Source organism: Sinohyriopsis cumingii, chromosome 6, assembly GCF_028554795.1.
Source record: "Sinohyriopsis cumingii isolate HCF-2022 chromosome 6, ASM2855479v2, whole genome shotgun sequence".
Classification (NCBI taxonomy): domain Eukaryota; kingdom Metazoa; phylum Mollusca; class Bivalvia; order Unionida; family Unionidae; genus Sinohyriopsis; species Sinohyriopsis cumingii.
The window spans coordinates 10,277,872-10,298,717 of NC_142966.1; positions in this window are offsets into that span (position 1 = coordinate 10,277,872).

Here is a 20,846-nt window from a genome sequence, read left to right on the forward strand (position 1 = left end):
TGTGTGTGTGTGTATGTCTGCGCGCGTACGTTGTGTGGGTGTGTGTATTGGTCTCTGTTTGTCCGTATAAAACTCACTTTATCCCTATCAGATACACTCTACCTACCTACCTACAGTAGCGCGTATTCAGGTCAGCCACTTGCAACACTGTTGATATTTATCCCTAGTGTTCAGTACAGTGACGTCACTGACGCTGGAAATTTCGAGACTATAAATATCGACTTGGGGATTTCCACATTTTGTAGCTATACATATATACTAGAATTCATAAACAGGAACGTCACTCAAGCTGAGGCTATAAAAAGATAGTGGGATTTTCCAAAGGAAAAACCCACAAGTTGGAGCTATAAATAGATAGTGGGATTTATAGGAATTTCAGCTGATTATAGATACATAGGTATTTATCCACGATCGTCACAGAAGTTGATATTGTAAGTAGTTACTAATTTTATCTATTTTATAGTGTGTGTGTTTATGTGTGTGTGTGAGTATGTCTGCGCGCGTACGTTGTGTGTGTGTGTGTGTGTGTGTGTGTGTGTGAGTATGTGTGTGTGTGTGTGAGTATGTCGGCGCGCGTACGTTGTGTGTGTGTGTATGTGTTTGTGTGTGTGTGTGTGTGTGTGTGTGTCTGCGCGCGTACGTTGTGTGTGTCTATTGGTCTCTGTTTGTCCGTATAAAACTCACTTTATCCCTATCAGATACACTCTACCTACCTACCTACAGTAGCGCGTATTCAGGTCAGCCACTTGCAACACTGTTGATATTTATCCCTAGTGTTCAGTACAGTGACGTCACTGACGCTGGAAATTTCGAGACTATAAATATCGACTTGGGGATTTCCACATTTTGTAGCTATATATATATACTAGAATTCATAAACAGGAACGTCACTCAAGCTGAGGCTATAAAAAGATAGTGGGATTTTCCAAAGGAAAAACCCACAAGTTGGAGCTATAAATAGATAGTGGGATTTCATAGGAATTTCAACTTATTATAGATACATAGGTATTTATCCACGATCGTCACAAAATGGAGCGAAAAAATTGAAAAAGAAGAAGAAAATGAGAAGAGGAAGAAAGAAGAAGAGGAGGAAGAGAAGAAAGAAGAGGAGGAGAAAAAAAAGAAGAAAAAGAGTGTAGGTGAGAAAATAAGAAGTTGGTGGAGGAAAAGAAGAAATTAGAAGCAGAAGAAGAAGAAGAAAACCCAAAGGCCCTTTTCAGGGCCCCCCATATTTCTCGAAAAGAGATAGCCTTTCATTGCCTACCCTTTTTTATTTTGTTTTTTATTTTTTTTAAAAATAGAGACCCTCCCTGTTTCAATTTTACATAGACCCTATACAGTCCCATGGGTTTTTTGGCCATGTTAAATTTACATAGACCCTATATTGTCCCGGGGTTTTTGGCCATGTTAATTCCCATAGACCCTATATTGTCCCACGATTTTTGGCCATGTTAATTCCCAGAGACCCTATATGTTCCCACAATTTTTCTCCATGTTAAATTTACATAGACCCTATATGTTCCCAAGGGTATTTTTAATGATAAGTCCCATAGACCCTATAGGATCCCCATTCACTACTTATATATATATATATAGTATGTGCGCTGTGTCAATCATATACCAGGAGATATATAAATTTTTCATTAAAAGGAAACGAGGCTTGAGGAGTTTCCTTTAAATGAAAATTTTTTACAACGAGTGGTATATCATTGATACAGCGTACATATTATACATATATTTTATTTACATATTATACATATATTTTATTTATGCCACATACAAAAGCATATATTTGCCATTTGAACGGAGTTAAGATTTATTACAGGCAGCTGTGTATTGACCGAGTGAATAAACTCCTCACATCCTTGAGTGTGTCCGCTACAAAAAGTAGTTCTTTGCTTTTTGTGGCTATTCACAATCGCCTTTGCATATTGATAAGTTGATTGTTTTCTTTTTTAGTTTTTTTTTTTCACATTGATTAAATCAATACAACACACACTTATGATTTAAACATGAAAGATGGTTTTAATGATAAATGTAGAGCAGTGCAAACACTTGGTTGCTACGCCGTCCACATGAACGCTTAGCCATTCACGTACCGATGCATAGAAATTAATATGGAATCGAAACTAATCCAAATGACGAATCAACAAGAGGTAATTAAAATATTTTAATATATTTACAGTTGATCTAAGTCATTATTCTGCTTTAGTAACAGTACCTCCTACCATAAAACTCTCTCTCTCTCTCTCTCTCTCTCTCTCTCTCTCTCTTTGTGTGGTCGGTTTGACATTAAAACTCTCTCTCTCGACAAAGAATGCAGTCGTGCAGTATTTGAATCATCCGATATGTGTGATATTTTAAATCCGTATTAATTAGGTGATGATTGAATTGAAATAGAACTCTCAAATGTAACCAGATATACAGTTCGGATATGGATTGCTCGTTTTTTAATTATTTTGTCCGACGCCATTTTCATCAAATAATATGCTTTACATTGTGGCCAAAATATTTGGTAGCGGGCAAACCTAGTAAGACCACTGGAAGGACCAACCAAGCTACTGGGAAGCTTTCTCGCGTTCTCACTTGGGCCGAACAGAGATTCGAACTCAACGCGGACAGACGTGAGTCATCTGTAAAGACGACAGCCTTAGGCCATTCTGCCACCGGAAACCCCTTTTACGATGAGAAAGCGATTCACTATAGAAGTCTTCTGCTGAATGAGAAAAAGCAAACAAATTCTTGAGATAAACTTTCCACTTTCTTTTTGTCTATCTAAAGGGTTATTTTTTTTATAAACGTCTGTCGCAAGACATACTGATAAAACCTTAAGAAACAGGCAAAAAACAACTCATCATTCTTTTGGCACTTATATTTCATCAACAAAAATGTCAAATCTCCATTCACAAGTTTTGCTAGAAAATGTTTGCTTCATTCTCATTTCACAGAAGCCTTCTTTTTTTTATTTTATTTTCAACAAAACTATTTTCGCGTTGAATAAAATGGCATTTGTTCAAAGTCACCCAAAATAGGTTCCATCCTGATATTGGCTGGGCTGCGCAGAGAGTTACAAATGGTGCAGTTGAGCACAAAAAAAGGCTTGAAGCATTGTGAAGCAATACTATGAGGCCATCGTACAGCAGACACAAAGACAGTCATACACCCACTGCATTACAAATTTGGATCCAAAACCAGCTTTGTGTTAAACCTTCAGCTCACCTAAAAGATGAAATTCGACTCATATCACGGGATATGGGTTGGAACAAAACTCTAAGATTTCAGCAATGAATTATGACTGTGGGCATTTCTTGTCCATCTAACATTTAACCCACATATGGGATAAGAACGCAGACGCAAAAACTTTAAAGTTTTATTATTATACATTTTTTTCCAAATATGAAAAGAAGGAATTGTCAAATGCAGTATAGTAAAGAATGTATTCAAATGAATGCGTATTGGCATACAAAACATGATACAGATCCTTGCTAAATCTAGACAATTTGTAAATTGATCGGCGATTTAATGAAAGATGTTTGGATCGTTCACTTCGCATGCACACAGCCATTAAAGGACTCGCGGCACTAATTCAGTTCCCATAGTAAACCTTTGCAAACACTCTGATATTAAAAATTCAGTAACTTTAAATCTCTGAGTTCTCGTGATCAAACCCATATTTAATTAGTTTAGACGCATCCTGGATGAAAGCATCTGTGTAGAGAAAAGCATATGAACCGTGTAATTGTCTGGACCAACATGTACTTGAAACACGTGCTTTCAAGTCCGCACCAATAAGTCAGATGTTAATTTCAGTTATGTGTTCTAGCAGCAGGGAGGGCGAATCCTACAAATTTAGAAGGTTCCAAATGTCGAAATAAACCCTCCAAAAAAAAAAGGGTTTCAACCGGAAATAACGTCGACTACGTTTCAAGAGGAACCCTTGGAGGGAGAAACCTCCTTGGAAGGTCCTCCTGAGTTAGTCCAAATGTGGTTTCTGGTTGAAAAACTCACTAATGGCGCTCGATTACAAAAATGAACCAATTCGTTGTCGTCGCCCTCCCTGTTGTTATGAATTAAAAATTTATGTTATTGATAATGGCAAATATTGGAGAAGCATATACCACTAGAATAGCTCAAGAGCGACTAGAAGCAATACAAAAATTTCTTCCTGTGAGAGATTCTGTAAGACAAAAATTACAAGCGCGGCAACAATCACAAGTTGAATACGCTACAGGCACGGAACAATTATTTAAACCCGTTATAACAGGTACTGAAAAAGCCGCTGCGGTCACTGAAAGAGCTTTATTGGGAGATCCTAAGGATGATGTTAAGGAGGAATAGGAACGAAGAAAGGGTATTCTTCCAATATTAAAACAGACCGCTGAGCAGACTGAAAAAATAGCAGCGAGAACTAAAAAAACAAAAAAGATTTTACGAGATCTTCCAACTGATATAGCTGCAGCTCAACCTCTGCCAGTCGATGAAGAAGAAATACTTAGAGGTATCAGCGAAATTCGTACTGAAGTCACTGGCGTAAGAGAAAAACTCGCGCCTAAACCCAAACCAATAAGAGAAAATATTAAACTAATTGCAAAATTTAACGAAAATGAAGTTAAGCGACTTGAAGCAACGACTAGAGATAATTTACCCGCCGTAATGCTAGAAAATTTAAATCAAAAAGATAAAATTTTAAAACCAGCATATGCCAGCATACGTGATGAAAGTTTTTGTAAAATGGATGTATCGCGTGCGTTACAACAAGTCAAAAGTCAAAAGTGATGATACGACATATAATGATTTGATAAGGGATATGAGAAAAATTGTTGATTCTGCATCACGACCGCCACCACCATCCTATTCACCGCCTGAGGAGGAATCTTCATCACCGCAACACAAACCTCAATCTGAACCTCGCCTCATAGCATTACCATCACAACCTGCAGTAATGTTTACCGATAGTACTCTTGATCTTCTTAAGAACAGGGATACATTAATCCAGATTGCTGCAAAAAGTTTTCCTTGTAGAAGAAATTTTATGAAACCTGAATACGCTGAAAGAGCAACACGTGAAAATTGGCCTGCTGTATTATATTTTGCCTCTAAAAATTTGAGTGTTGACACCAATGATCCCGATTACCTAACATTTAAACGAGATGTCAAAGCACTTAAAAAGTCTCTAAAAAAACACCCGGCGCTACTGGCAGTGGTTTAGGAAGTGGTTTTATTGACTGTCCTAACAATATCATCAATGATGCGCAACGGTTAGAAATTCTCATATGAGGTAAACGAGCTGGGAATAACTCACCAGAAATAATTAATGAAGCAGCTGGTATATGTCGACGATTATTTCAAGGTGGTATCATGGATATCGATATCTACCGAGAACTTATTAATGAGCTCATTGATGACTATCACAGTGACTAGTTGTTAGATAAATGATTATATAAAATGATCATACATGATTCTCATCGTATGTCAGTTATGGTCAGGGCGGTAAATTCACGATTGCCAGTATACAAGATGACTTACGGAGATGGATTTGGTGATGTTGTTCAGGGTTTATTCGCGAATATAGCTCCTAAAGCAATACCGATCGTAAAACAATTATCAATGTAAGCTATTGTCATTGTTCGTGATAAAGCTACTGGTGCTGTTGGTAGCGCTGCTAGTAAAGCGCTCTTGGCAATCAAGGACAAACTAGCACGATTAATACGCAGGCCAAAAGCGGTCCAGCCACCACCGGTGAATTTACCAAGCACCGAAGTGATGCCTGCAAATGTCAGTAAAGTAATAAATCAAGCCGGAAATCAAAAACTGGCAGAGTTGATAAATCAAGGGGCTGAACGAATAAATATAAGATTTATATCAGGAAGTGGTCTTCGTTTTAGACGATAATAAATAATAATCAAATGTTTAAACGTCAATCTGACCCAGCATTCGACATGGATGCACTAGTACTCAAGGACGAATCGGTGCGTGATTTTCAGTATTATTCTTATGGCGTACAACGTCCAGATAAACGAGGACGAACTGAATTACAGGTTCAAGATACAAATAGATATTTCTTGCCCGCTGAAGCGTTTATCGAAGTAGAAGGTGAAATTTTAAAAACAAATAATAACGAATATGACGCGGGTTTTAAAATCGGTTTTGTCAATAATGGAATTATGGCCTTGTTTGAAAGCGCTGCGTATCTCATTGACGGAAAAAATTGAGTCAATTGAAAACAATGTTGATGTGGCTACAACAATCATTGGTTTGGCAAGATACCCTGTGTTTTCACATCCGTCCTTCTAAGGGAGATGATGGCGTAGCTCCAAAGTAAGCTTTTGTCTATCCTTCTTTATAGCTCTCTTTCAGCTTGTTTTGTTCTTCTCTCTTCCTCTGCGTTTTGAACTCCTGCCTGACAGCTAGGCGCCAGCTGGAACGGTTGTTTGCACAGCTCTCCCAGTCGTTGACATTGATGATTGCCGTCTTCATATCCTTCTTGCAAACATCTTTGTAGCGCAGATGTGGTCGTCCAGTTGATCGTGCACCTTCTGCTAACTCCCCATATAACAGGTCCTTGGGGATGCGACCTGGGTCCATTCTTTTGACATGGCCAAGCCAGCGAAGGCGCCTCTCGCTGAGAATGGAGAACATGCTGTTCATGTTGGCGCGTTCTAGAACCTCTGTGTTGAGTACTTTGTCCTGCCACTGGATGTGCAGAATGCGCCGCAGACATCTCAGGTTTCCTCTCGTGTCTTGCATAGGTGGTCCATGTTTCGCTGCTGTAGAGAAGCGAGCTGAGTACGCAGGCTTGGTAGACACGCAGTTTGGTCTTCTCTGTGAGGTTGGGGTTGTTCCAGACTCTCTGGTTAAGTCTGGCCATCACTGCTGCTGCCTTGGCAATCCTGCCGTTCACCTCAGAATCAATGGAGAGTGAGCTGGAGATGTTAGACCTGAGGTATGTGAAGTTCTCGACAACTTCCAAGCTGTATCCATCGATGGTGACAGAGGGAGGGGAGTCTGCGTCCTGCGCCATGGCGTTCGTTTTCTTCAAACTGATGGTCAGTCCAAATTCCTGACAAGCATGGGAGAGGCGGCATAACAGCTGCTGCAGTCCATCTTCCGTGTGTGATGTCAAGGCTGCATCATCGGCGAAGAGCAATTCACGGATGAGTACCTCTGTGACTTTAGCCTTAGCACGGAGACAGGCGATGTTGAACAGCTTGCCGTCAGCCCTGGTATGGATGTACACTCCCTCGCTGCAGTCCTTGAATGCGTACTGGAGAAGCATGGAGAAGAAGATGGCAAAGAGCGTCGAAGCAAGGACACAGCCTTGTTTGACTCCGCTGATGACTGGGAATGCTTGAGATGTTCGCCATTGAAGCACACTGTGCTGTGCATGTTCTCGTGCAACGACATGATGACAGCAAGCAGACGTGGGGGGCAGCCGATCTTCTGCAGGAGTCTGAAGAGTCCACTCCGAGTAACCAGGTCAAATGCCTTCGTCAGTTCTATGAAGGCAATGTATAGGGGCATCTGCTGCTTACGACACTTCTCCTGCAGCTGACGTAGTGGGAAGATCATGTCTACAGTTGACCTGCCAGCTCGAAATCCACATGGGACTCTGGGTAGACGCGGGAGGCTAGGATCTGCAAGCGCGCCAAGGCAACACGGGTGAAAGCCTTTCCAACGATGCTGAGGAGGGAGATGCCCCGATAGTTGTTGCAGTCGCTACGGTCTCCTTTGTTTTTGTACAAAGTGAAGATGTTGGCGTACGCATGTCCTGTGGGATGTAGCCCTGTTCCCAGCAAAGGCAGAGGAGTGTGTGTAGAGGCTGGAGCAGTGCCGGTTTTCCGCTCTTGAAGACTTCAGGCGGAATGCCGTCGCTTCCAAGAGCCTTCCCACAGGCAAGGCAATCGATGACTTTTCCGAGCTCTTCCAGAGTGGGCTGTGTGTCCAGCTCCTCCATGACAGGCAGGTCTGGAATGGCGTCCAGGGCAGTTCCAGTGACATTGTTTAGGGTTGTATACAGTTCGAGATAGTGCTCAACCCATCACTGCAGTTGTTTCCTCTGGTCTGTGATGACTTCGCCCGTCTTGAACTTGAGGGGGTGGTCTCGTAGCTCGGGGGGCCTGTCGCCTTTTTGATACCCTCATACATTCCTCTTGTATCCCCGGTGTCAGCAGCTGTCTGTATACTGTTGTAAAGGTTCAGCCAGTAGGTGTTGGCACAGCGGCGGACAGTCTTCTGGGCATTGTTCCTTGCAATCCTGAGGGCTTGTAGTGTTCTGGGGCTAGGTGCAGCCTTGTATGCCAGTAGGGCTTTCCTCTTTGCCTCAGTCACGGACTCCATCTCCTCCCAGTGTGCCTCATACCAGTCGACATTCTTTCGCTCCCTCTTCCCGGAAGCTGTGATGGCTGAATTGTACACAGAGTCACGGATATGGGACCACTTGGAGTCAATGGTGTCATCAGGTGTCACTTTGGTGAGGGGGCTTCCTTCAGTTTGCTGATGAACTGGTGTGTTTTCTCTGGGTTGCTTGCACAGCAGGTGTTGATGCGGGGCTGACCCTTCTTCTTGGCGTGGTGCAGCTTCTTGGGTAATATTCGCACCTTGCAAGCCACGAGGGAATGGTCCGTGTCACAATCGGCACTGTGGTAGCTGCGGGTGAGGAGGACACTGGCCAATTCTGCACGCCAGGTGATGACGAGGTCTATCTGGTGCCAGTGGCGTGAACGTGGGTGTCTCCACGACACCTGGTGGATCTCCTTGCATTTGAAGAAAGTGTTGGTCAGAGCAGCACATCTCCAGAAGTCGCTGACCATTGTCGTTGATCTTGCCCCTTCCGTAAAAGTCGAGACAGGTGGACCAGGCCTCATGGTCAGCTCCCACTCTAGCATTGAAGTCTCCTAGTAAGTAAAGGCTTTCATTGTTGGGGATACTGGATATTGCCTGATACAGAGCCTCATAAAACTTGTCTTTCTCCTCGTAGGTGGAGCAGAGGTTTGGGGCGTACACGCTGAAGATGTTGACCGGGCCTAAGGATGTTGACAGCCGGAGGGCAAGGATTCTTTCAGTACCTGATGATGGAGGTTCAATGAAGGCGATTAGCATGTTCTTTACGGCAAAGCCTACACCGTCCTGCCTAGGTTCATCCGAGGACTTCTCCTGCCAAAAGAACGTGTAATTGGCTTCCCTGATTGTGCCCCTGTCAGCCAGTCGGGTCTCCTGGAGGCAGGCAATGTCAACGTTCAGTAGGGAGAGTTCTCTGTCAATGACGGCAATCTTCCGTGCATCGTCAATCTGCTGTAGGTCAGCGGTCAATCCAGGATACATGGTCCTGATGTTCCAGGTTGCAAAACGAAGAGTTGGAGTCTTCTTATTTCTTCTTTTAGTCTTTCCTGGTGCGGAGTTTTGTGGCCCACTTGTCGAGATGGTTCTCTAAGCTCCACGCACCCAGTGAAGCAGGCAGGCCATGGCGGGCAGCACCTTACTGACTGGGGGCTGCCCAGCTTGAGGCGGGCGGTAGCTGTCCAGTGAGACCTGATGATCTCTCCCACCGTCAGAAGTAACCCCTGGCGCCAAGCTCTACGCCAATCGAGCTTTGACTTAGAACCGGTAAACTGCTACTTCTCGTGTTGTGCCGACGCCGTACGACGACGCTGGAGTGTCCTCTCCAGTGGAGCTATGAAGCCTGGGCAGGGTGGTATGGAGAATCAGCTGTTGTCCATGCAGCAGATCCCCCCTCTCCACGCAGCTGGTGTGCCCAAGGGAACGACGAATGCCGATACAGCTTGGCACCAAAGGCGTCTCAGGAGTTGCCGAAATGACATTGAAGTCAATGTCAGACCGCCTTAGGGACTCCATCTCCGGATTTTCTGTCGGGGTTTACTCCCTTAGCCTTTTCCATGAGTGGGTATAGCCACAAGGCAGCAGAGGTTTGGAATGTGGTCTAAGGTTGACATTGCCCGGGGTGGGAGTGGGAGACAAGCGCCCCAATCCTCCAAAAAATGCCCCATACGGTTTGCGTCTCTGACTGCCTCTGTCAACTAAAATCCAGCTCCTGGCCTTCGCGAGTGGCTTAGATGTGAAGCCCGGCATACCATGTTTTCTACTAACAGGAGAAGGGGTAAAGGCGGCCCACTGGCGCCTTAAAACCAGTTGCTTCGGGTAGATGGGACTCGTAAACCTTTGATGGTAGATCATCTAGGAGAAGATACTCTGATGATTATGCAAAATCAACTCAACCTAATCAGGATTATATGTGAGAAACGCAGCTGGTACTGCGGAGACACCTGCAGAAATAGGACCAAATCTGAATTACAATTTAGGTTTTCATTCACGTAAATTAATGTTGGAAGGGAATCGTAGAAAACTTTATTGTGCCATTCCGCTGTCGCATATTGTTGGATTTTGCAGAGATGTCCGAAAGGTAATTTATGGAGTAAAACACACGGTTGTGTTTTTTAGAAAAAATGATGACAATGATGCCTTATGGCGAGAAGCTGGTGACGCTGGTAAAGTAGAAATAAAAAAACTGTTGTTGTGGATGCCAGTAATGACTCCGGCAATTACTGAAGAACCGCGACTACTTTCTTTTATGGATCAAGGTGGTAAATCGTTGTTATCATGGCTTACAGTAACCACAGATAGTGTTCAAAGTACCATTAACGGTTTATTTACATGGCATGTAGCATCACAGCAGGGGGTTTCTGCACCGCGACATATTTTCATTGCTCTTCAGGATATTACACGAATGAACTCACAAGAACGTAGTCACATGATATTTGATCCACTTGGTGTTACTGATGTTTCTTTAAAAATAAACGGGCATCAAAAACCGTCTGAAAATATACAATTAAATTTTACGAATAATGATGTTGCACGTGTGCATTATCGCTTGATGAAATATCTATCGCGTGATCTAAATGTTGATACTGGTTTGCAAATATCACAATTGGATTTTAGGAAATATTATCCCATCTATTACTTCTCACTAGAGCATTTAGATTTAACTAGACAGTCTGTCGTCGATGTGCATTTCAGAGCTCAAGTGTTAAAAGGGACTATAGCTGTGTACAGAGCAATTGCTGTTATACTCAGCGATAGGACAATGTTACTTGAAGGTGTTGGTGGCCGAATGAGAGTCGTTGATGCACCAATAGAAAACATGTAGACAATTAGATCAATCGCGTTAATTATAAAATGTCATATAGTCACGTTAATGTCACTTTGACTTCTGGTCAGGTAAAGAAATTACAATCAAAGAACAAGAGTGTGTGTGGGGCAACGATAACACTAAAAAACGATCAAATTGTTAATGGTGGTCCAAACAAGTTATCGCTGACTAAAACCCAACTAAAACATTTCAATATAGCAAAGCAAGCAAAAACCGGAGTTCAACTTGATTTCGCTCCCAAAGCTATCAAAGATATGATTAAAACCGGGTGATATATTTCCACTTCTTGCAGCAATACCAGCGCTGATAGCTGCTGCTGCCCCAGCTGTCGCAAAAGCAGCCGCGTTTGGAGCTGTTGGAACAGCTGCTGGAATGGCATTAAAGAAAACAACTGGAAAAGGATACAAAAAGGACGGGGTCTAAGACTTCCAGGAACTCCACCTTCATGATACCCAAAACGGTTTTGACACAATACGAAGTATTGCACACACCGATGTCAAATTTTGATTTGCTGGATGCTGCTAAACAACTTAAAATAAAAAATTTCAAAGGTGTTTTTAAGCGAGATCAGTTACCGCAACAACCGAATAATCCAGAAACTGGAATTATTAATCTCGATAACAGTGATAGTCCAGGAACTCACTGGGTTGCTTACCCGATCGATCCACGTGGAATTATCTATTTCAATTCGTATGGGTTAGCACCGCCAGTTGAATTCCTCAAATATGTGCATAGAGTGCAAAGCACTCCAACTCCTATTCCAGTCTGGTATTCAACGCTACCAACACAAACACTAACCGATCCACCAATATGTGGTCGTGAGGTATTAAATGTTCTTGACGCGATATCAAAATCAACCATACCACCTCACAAAGTCGTGCACGAGTATACCGCGGGTCGATTTAAACAATCCTTAAGAGAATAATGGTAGATATTTACAGGAGATCTCTATCGAAGCAAAGATAAAAAAAACGCGGTGATGTAGATTTATCAAAATATGCGACCAAAGATGAAATCGACAATCTTTAATCGTTATCCGCGATAGACCCAGATGAGGTTGTTATTTTTCAGGACCGATACGGAAAACTAAAAACCAGTAATATCAAATGGAATGACATAGTTCGCAGGGTTCTTGGAGCTACTCCGGATAACATCCCTGTGTTTACTGACAGCGGAAAAATCAGAGACTCAAGTATACCGTTTACAACCATCAGAGATCAAATCGCAGCAAGTGTGACTAATCGCTTAAAAATTACCGGTGACACAATGACATTTGAACTCAACATAAACGAAAACAAAATACTGGTGTTAGTGGATCCAACATCCGACAAAGATGATGCAGATAAATTATACGTCTCACCGTAGACAATAAATTATCCACGCTGCGGGTTGAATACGACGTTCACGTAAACGCGTTTTCAAATCTCCGTAAAAACTTAAGAAAAATTAATGAAACCGCAGAAGAATTCTTTGTTGATCCGCTCATCGTTGACATAAAACTTTCTGATATCAAAACCAACATTGACACGATCAAACAAACAAAATCAGGATATCGTAAGTGGGATTCCTGAAATTGTTGACAAACCAGTTTGATCAAAATCCCACCTGGAGTTACTCCCGGGCATTTTACCAACATAGTATACACGGTATCATCTGGGTTCGCAACATGGTCTAAACAAAATAATACTATCAAATACACCGCAACAGCCACTGGCGTGTACAGGTTTTCTGTGTTCAGTGCTGCAAAATTTGAGATTTTCACAACATATCCCTGGCGACATTCCACTGACAGGTTTTCCGGGGTTGTGACTGTAATAATAAATAGCGGAACCGAAGAAGAGTTTATACTGGAAGCAGCCGATAAGACATTAAACGCAACGTCTTATTGGTGGTGTTTGGAATTTGTAGCTGTAACACCTCAATTAGTTACTGCGTAAGATAATAAATGGCTCCCCTGACGAAGTCAACGACAACATTAGATGCGCAACAATATAGATACGATCAAGTACGCGAATGGCAATCAGAGTTAAAAACCCTCATCGACAAATACAACCTAAAGGTTAAAAAATATAAACGACTAGCAGTCATCCTGGATGCGTTAGTATACTCAGTATCCGCGTTAGTTGCATCCACCGGAGTAGTATTATCAGCACTAACACCAGTAAAAATAGCAGTAACGATATGCGTCTCTTCATCAACTGCCATCGCAGGGGTTTTTAATATAATCGCAAAAAAAATATCCTCGTGCAAGAGCACAAAATTGCACGATTATGTCATACAACTAAAGACAGCCACAGCCGCATATTCAAAATTATCTTCGTTGATATCATCTAGCATCGACGATACAACAATATCAGATTCCGAATTCGCGTTTATAGTTAAGATATACGAAGACTGCACCCGCCATTTAAAAACAACAAAGATAAATAATGACAGAATTACTTCAACAGATAGTCGAAAATACAAGCCCCAAGAGAATTTCAATGATAACGGTAAGTTCGACTAACCCTGAATTTAGCATTAATTTTCCAACTGCAATTCCCGTGAAAGAAATCCCACTAGCACAATTACGAGTATATCACAGTTGGCCCAATATCAGATCAAAATCGTTTGGTGGATTACCAATAATTCGTTTGTGTTTGCACATAAAGACCGACCCGATGGTACACCCGACTGGAACGTCATTGGGATACCAACCGGGTCTTATCAAATCGAAGAAATCGATGAGGAATTACAACGTCGAATAAAAATATCACAGGAAAAGAATCCAAGATTAAAATAACTGTTCATGAACCAACCCTGTCTTCTACAATCGAAATAAGCACTCCAGACTACGCTGTGGATATATATCAGAGTTCAATCAGAACAGTGCTAGGATGGCCTGAAATTCCACCTGAAGCACCAGCGATACCACCAGAACCGAAAAAGTCTGACTATGTCACGGATAATAAGTCATACCACGAAGTTCAACCATTATACGAGGAGTTTTCATATTTTTTACAACTGGGAACGTTATGTAGTATATTTGAACTTCGCGGTTCTGATTTCCAATGGTTTTTTGCTTATGAATATGATCGACAGGGAAAAAAACAATATACCAATATTAACCTGAATATGATCAGTCGATATTTTATGGCTGCTAATCAGGATCATGAAACACAACTGGAGCGACTACGGAAAAGTTTTCTGGAGCATCTTTTCGATATAACAAGTTCACGCAGCGAAATCATTAAACAAATTGAGATAATAAATCAGATTATATTCGATGTGGAATATTTTAACCAGCGATTAATTCAGGCGATAATCGATCATGTTGACAGCGAAAAAAATAATTCTAAACAACTATTTTTTAACCATATATAGAACAACAGAAACCGATCTGCCGAATTTTAAATTTCCCGGGTATAACGCAGAGGAACTAAAAAAAATCAGTCAATGATCTCATTGATGAGTTCTTTCCCGACATATTCGCTGCGTGGAGAAAAACACTACCACCAGCAACTATTCTCCGGCACAACAATGACCCAACAGGGACAGGCTGACATGTGTCCCCGGAAATTGTAAATATAACTAATGTGGTCGCGGTCAATCTTGTGTGTGATGTAATCGATGGCAGCTACAGCACGGACACAACAGTATCAAATCAAGCTCAACAAGGATTTGCTCTTTATTCATTCACCCCGAAAGAACCACCTGGATATCTGATTGTGCAAGAGCCGATCAATCAGGTTTATTTGCAGCGTTATAATCCACTGTTATCAAGAATAAATTTCAAACTAACAGACCAATCTACTTGTGAAATCCTAAGGATTTATATCGTAAAGATTTCCATCCTAAGGATTTCTATCCTAAAAATCTCATTAAAAAAAAAATAATTCTCCTGACAGTCAGCGTGGATATTTTTTTATTGTCTCTCAGAATTATAAGAAATTTATTTTTTACTGAAAAACTGTTAAATTTCTTAATTCGGAAGGGTAATATTCCTGACAAAATCATGAAAATCGACCGATTTGCTAATTCGAAAGGGCTATATGCCTGACAAAATCATGAAAATTGACTGAAATTCACAAGCAAGTATAATAATTTTATTTTGTGTGCACGAGCAACAGTAAAAATATTTTATTTATATATATATATATTCTGTGCACATCGTCCGATTTGTTAATTCTGAAGGGTAATATGCCTGACAAAATCATGAAAATCGTCCGATTTGTTAATTCTGAAGGGTAACATGCCTGACAGAATCATGAAAATCGACCGATTTTGCTAATTCTGATGGGGTTTACTAGTCAAAATTATGCAAATTCAGTATAAAAAAAATATACCGGCAAAGAATTTTATTTTTTCCTGACAATTAGATCATTGATATTTTCGTAATTCATTATTTATATAATTATATATTTAAAAGAAAAAAATTGTACACCATTTATGTGAACTTCTAAGTTGTCTTATAAAATCTTTGCAAGTCCAGAAATGGTGTGTTTTTGTTTACACTATTGACCGTGTCCCCTCCAAATTGTCTTACAACATTTTGGCAGGTTTGACGGGTAGTGTAAGGACAGCACAGACATATATACACTATTGACCGTGCCCCCTCCAAATTGTCTTATAACATTTTGGCGCGTTTGACGGGTAGTGTTGGGACAGTACAGACATATACGGGGTTATATTCTACGCTCAATGTGTTGCACACCCTCCCCCGAATCAATCCCGCGAAGTGCAAAATGTCACCGCGAGGGGTGATAACGCGGAAGGTGTGCAACTTTTTGGGGTTTCGAAACCCCAGTATATAATTCGGACGCTATAGTATATAAACCGATTGATACTTGGAAACTCAAAAATAGCTCACACGGTGGGCAAGGCTTTTCGTATTTCTTATCTTAAATATAATCGCAGGAAAAAATGCAGATGAACCAAGAAACCAAACGAATTCAGTAAAATAATTTTATTACTGGTGAAAAAATTGTAAATAAACGATTAGCCTGATTCGTTACAGTTAACTGTATACCATTTGACTTTTTTGGTTGTTGCAAAATAATACTTGAATTTAGTTCTACTTTTCAGGATAATTATCCGCAGAGGATAATGTCAAGTGTTACGCAATCTTCTGAAAGTCAAGGGGAGGGAATTAATTGCATGAGATATGCTTAACGGAGTTATCTCCCTTAAATAACACTGAAATTTATATAAAAACCCTCGGATTGAAGTACACAATCTAACAATAATGAAAAACAATCATTTGATTATAGTTTTTAGACAGAGCGGATTTGGTTATATTTTCTGCTACACGCCGTACTGAAGCGCTGCAAATATCAAAATACTTGCTAGCTGCAGACATCGAATGAAATATTTTTTCTTCGTTTGTCTCTAAATTTATGGATAAAATTACCTTGGCGCTTTTATCGTGACGTCCAGCGTTTCCAAATTTACAATTCTGACTTTGTGTGACAATTCTCAGATTGGATAAAGAATTATTAAGTTTATTTTTATCTATATGATCAATCACAAGACCGTCTTCGATACATCCGTGATAAACCTGAAATACGAAACGATGACAGTGATAATTTTTTCTTTCCACACCAAACATTAGATAGCCAGTATTAGTAACAAAACCAACTAGCTTTTTCAACCTGCAATTTCTAATTTTACCATTACGATTCGCTTCATAATTATTGATGATAGGGTGTCGGACAAATTCCTGGTTCATTTTATATAATAATGTTATTTGTCTAATTTATGTTTGTCTGAGAACTTAGCTATATAATTGCGCTCACATTTTAGCGCATCATTATTATTTTTTTTATAATATCTTTTAAGTTCATGGTATCTTTTCCCCCCGCACCTTGCGCATAACTGTGTTTACCCCTGACTCCAATACCACATTGCAGACACGGTATTGGTCCTAAACCCCCTTTCCGAATGCTTTGGGAATGTTCCCCGCAGAATTCTTTTCTGCAGGATTTGTTACAAGGAGTTACAGATCCCAATTTAAGCCACTTGCACTGACTGGTTTGAGGCATTATATGTATATTTCTTATTTAAATATTTGTCTTAAATATAATATGGAGGAGTTTGAGAGATTATCTGCAATCAAGCCCAGGAAAGCTTCTAGATTTGATCTCGACAGACTAACCCCTGATTCGCGGAGGCAAGCCCTGACTGGCCTGTTTGATATTATCAGAGATGCCACAGATGAATTTCGTAATGATGGAGCATCTCACGTGTGGTCTACATTCAAAATTATACACGACGACGATATCAAAGACGCTACAATGAGTGATGCACGAGCGAAAACAATCATCGATTACCTCAATCAAAAATATCATTTCAGAATAGAGTTTATTGTGCAGGCGGATTCCGATACGTGGATTATCCGTGACAAACGTAACCCTGTCCTTGCTAATGGAAAAACTGCTCTGCTAAGTAAAGATTCCAAACCAGGAGCGCTGACTGGGATTGATAAACCATATTACACTCGAGCGTATCCTGTGACCGCGGTCATTTACGGAATTTATCCGATAAAAGAAACCAACATTAATGATCTTGCCCCACTGAAATTTTCAAAGCTGAATTGTGTAGCTGAACGAGTAACAGAACATTTTACAAATGCAATGCGTGGAAACGGTCTAACGGCGTTACGACGTGAAAAAAAAACAAACAAATGGGCTGTATCGGTTAAGGATACAGGAGCTACAATAAACGATGTTGCCGAGTTAGAAAAAACATTAAGATTCCCCATAACCGTAGCAACGATAACATGGGAAGTATTATACAAATCAAAATATAATCGGAACGGAGCTCCAATAAATGTCATTGATCATAGCGCTCACGCTTGGACCAGTGCGGTCACAATATTTCCACGAAATCGAACTGTAAGATTTTGCCCGTCTTCGGAAAATTCCGAGGGGAGGAACTCTGAGAGAGTCATGTTTGATTTTATTAAACAGATAGGTGAAAACGATCCTGTGTCAGAGTGGTTCAGATAATGAAATATATGATCAGTTTGTACGCGTTAACGGTGAAATATACCGTAAAGAATCTATACACGAAGCAATGAGAAAACTTGCTCAGAGATACTCAAAAGATACTGACCGATTACTAACTAATTGTTTCACTGTTCCATCAGTTGTAGCCCATGCTGCCAGAGAAAAAAATTCCTGGAAGCCAACCCAAACTAAGTTTAATGAAGATGTACAATTAAGTTGTTGCGAATACGGACACGGCGGATTGTGGAATACCAAGTATAATTACAAGGAAATGATATCAGTTGATATGGTTGCGTGTTATCCAGGAAGCTTTCTCAGGATGGGAGAATGCTCTGGATACTTTAAAAGATTTGGACACCCCACGAACTCGATGACGCGGGTGGCTATTAATGGACCATTACCCGATTTTGACATAACAGGATTCGCTCGTGTAGTGTCATTCGAAATGGCTATGGGTCTTCATGTTATTTGTTATGCTTGGTTTGGTCGGCATTTTAGTGAAAAGCGCTGGGCACCAATAGTGTTGTTACGATATATGCTTGATTGCAAAATACTGGTATCGTTGACAGTCAGTGAGGCAATTATATCATATCGGGCACAGACCGAAGTTTGGTTACCAACACGTGAACTGGTTGATTGCGAAAGTGATGATTACGATACATTAATCGCCAACCTCGAAGAGAAAAGAAACGCGAAGGATCTCGGTAGAAGAATAATTGGTAAGTTTACTCAGGGTGGTGCATATGATCATAAACGACATTATGCAAGACTGATTATGGATCCCGCCGAGTATAAATTTGTGGTCGCTGATGCAACTGCGACAGGTATATTTGTAAGTCGAGAAAAAGCTTATTTATCTGATGGAACTCGACTGGGTACGATTGTAAGTTATACTGATGGCGAGTCACCTCAGTATACTCATTTAAGAACTTCAATGCTAGCTTATGTTTCTATAAATTTGCTATCGATGATAAATAGATTCCCTGACACTGCAGTTAGAGTTGCAACGGACTCATTTTACATCAACAAGAATTACCTGAATTCGGTAACTCGTTTTACAGCTGATGATGAATCATGGGGTTCGTGGAGAATAAAAGAAGAAATGTTATATGATTATTATGAGTCCGCAGATGTTGAGATCAAAGACAGTTATTATAAATCAGAATTATTAGAAATGTCGAGTGCACCATCTGTGTACGATTCAGTGTCCAGACACAAGACTGTTTATCTCAATGGGCCGGGAGGGTCTGGTAAGACGACTCGAGCGATTGAATTATTTCGGAATTCGGATATGATCGTGCTAACACCTACACACAGATTCGCGCGAGAGATGAAACAACATGGGGTTAACTCATGCACTTATCACAGCTTTTTCAGATACAAGGGCGACACATGGACCCCTGATCGAATGAGAGAGAAATATATTCCGAGGATTATAATTTGGGATGAAATATGCACGGTACCGTTAGAAACATTAAAAACATTTCTCGATTGGTTATTAACAAAAAATACAGCTGTGATAATGTGTGGCGATCACGGTCAACCACCACCTTTTGTTGGACCATCTCCACATTTGTGGTTAAAAGATTGTGTTGACCACTTCGAAGAAGTGGCTGATGATTATAGAGCGCTTGATACAGAATTAAACGAGCTTAAGAAATTAATCAGACTACAACCGAATAAAATTCAATGTGAAATAATGCGTGAAATAATTTCAGAGACTTCAATGAGCGACTTTCTGCAAATGTGGAGACCAAACGACTTGATAGTGGCAAGTAGAAAGATAGTCAGAGACACACTTCAACAGCGGTTGTTTCAATTACAACGACAAAAGCTTCCAACGTTGCCAGTGCCGTTGTGTTATTGACCAGCTGATACGCGGTTACAGAATATCGATGTTGATATACCAGGACAGTCAGGGAGGAAGCAGAATCTCGTATTAAATGATGTTGTTGCAGTTGATATCAATGTTGTTGAAGATGCACTGCGCGCTGATAAATCTCCCTGGACATTGGATACGCAATGACGATTCATTCATCTCAAGGACTGACTATCTCTGATACAGTTGTTTGGATCATTGATGATCGAATCGAGTGGTCAAACTTAGTTTACTTAGCTGTGTCCAGAGTCAGAAGAATATCTCAACTGCGAAGGATTGTGTTGGATGAGTCAATGGCTGATGAAATTAATAATGAAAACAACAGTGATATAATAAGAAAAAAATTAACTGGTTACAAACAGAGTGACAAAAAAAATAATCGAGAATTTGACCTTAATGTTGAATTTATCATGACACTGAAACAACAGCAGAATAATCACTGTGCGAGCTGTAATTGTATAATGTTGTGGCAGTATTCGAGTAATAATCCAAGACAATTCACCGTAGATAGAAAAGATAATCGTCTTGGTCATACACACGAAAATGTGATGCTGACCTGTCTCGAGTGTAATCGACGTCGGGGTGCTAGTTAAGTGATCTGGGCGGTAATTGTGTGTCCTCGGGAATTACTTGTAGTTGTTCACGTGTAAACCCACGTTGAGGAGCAGTCGCATCCAGTCTGTAGATTGCTGGTCTACCAGTAGATCTAGTTATGTTAGATATCTTGTGTGTAGTGATGTTCCAAATAGGATCAGTCGCTCTTTTTATACCCTTTTCAAGTTCACCTGGTTCATATAAATATCTCACAGTGACATCA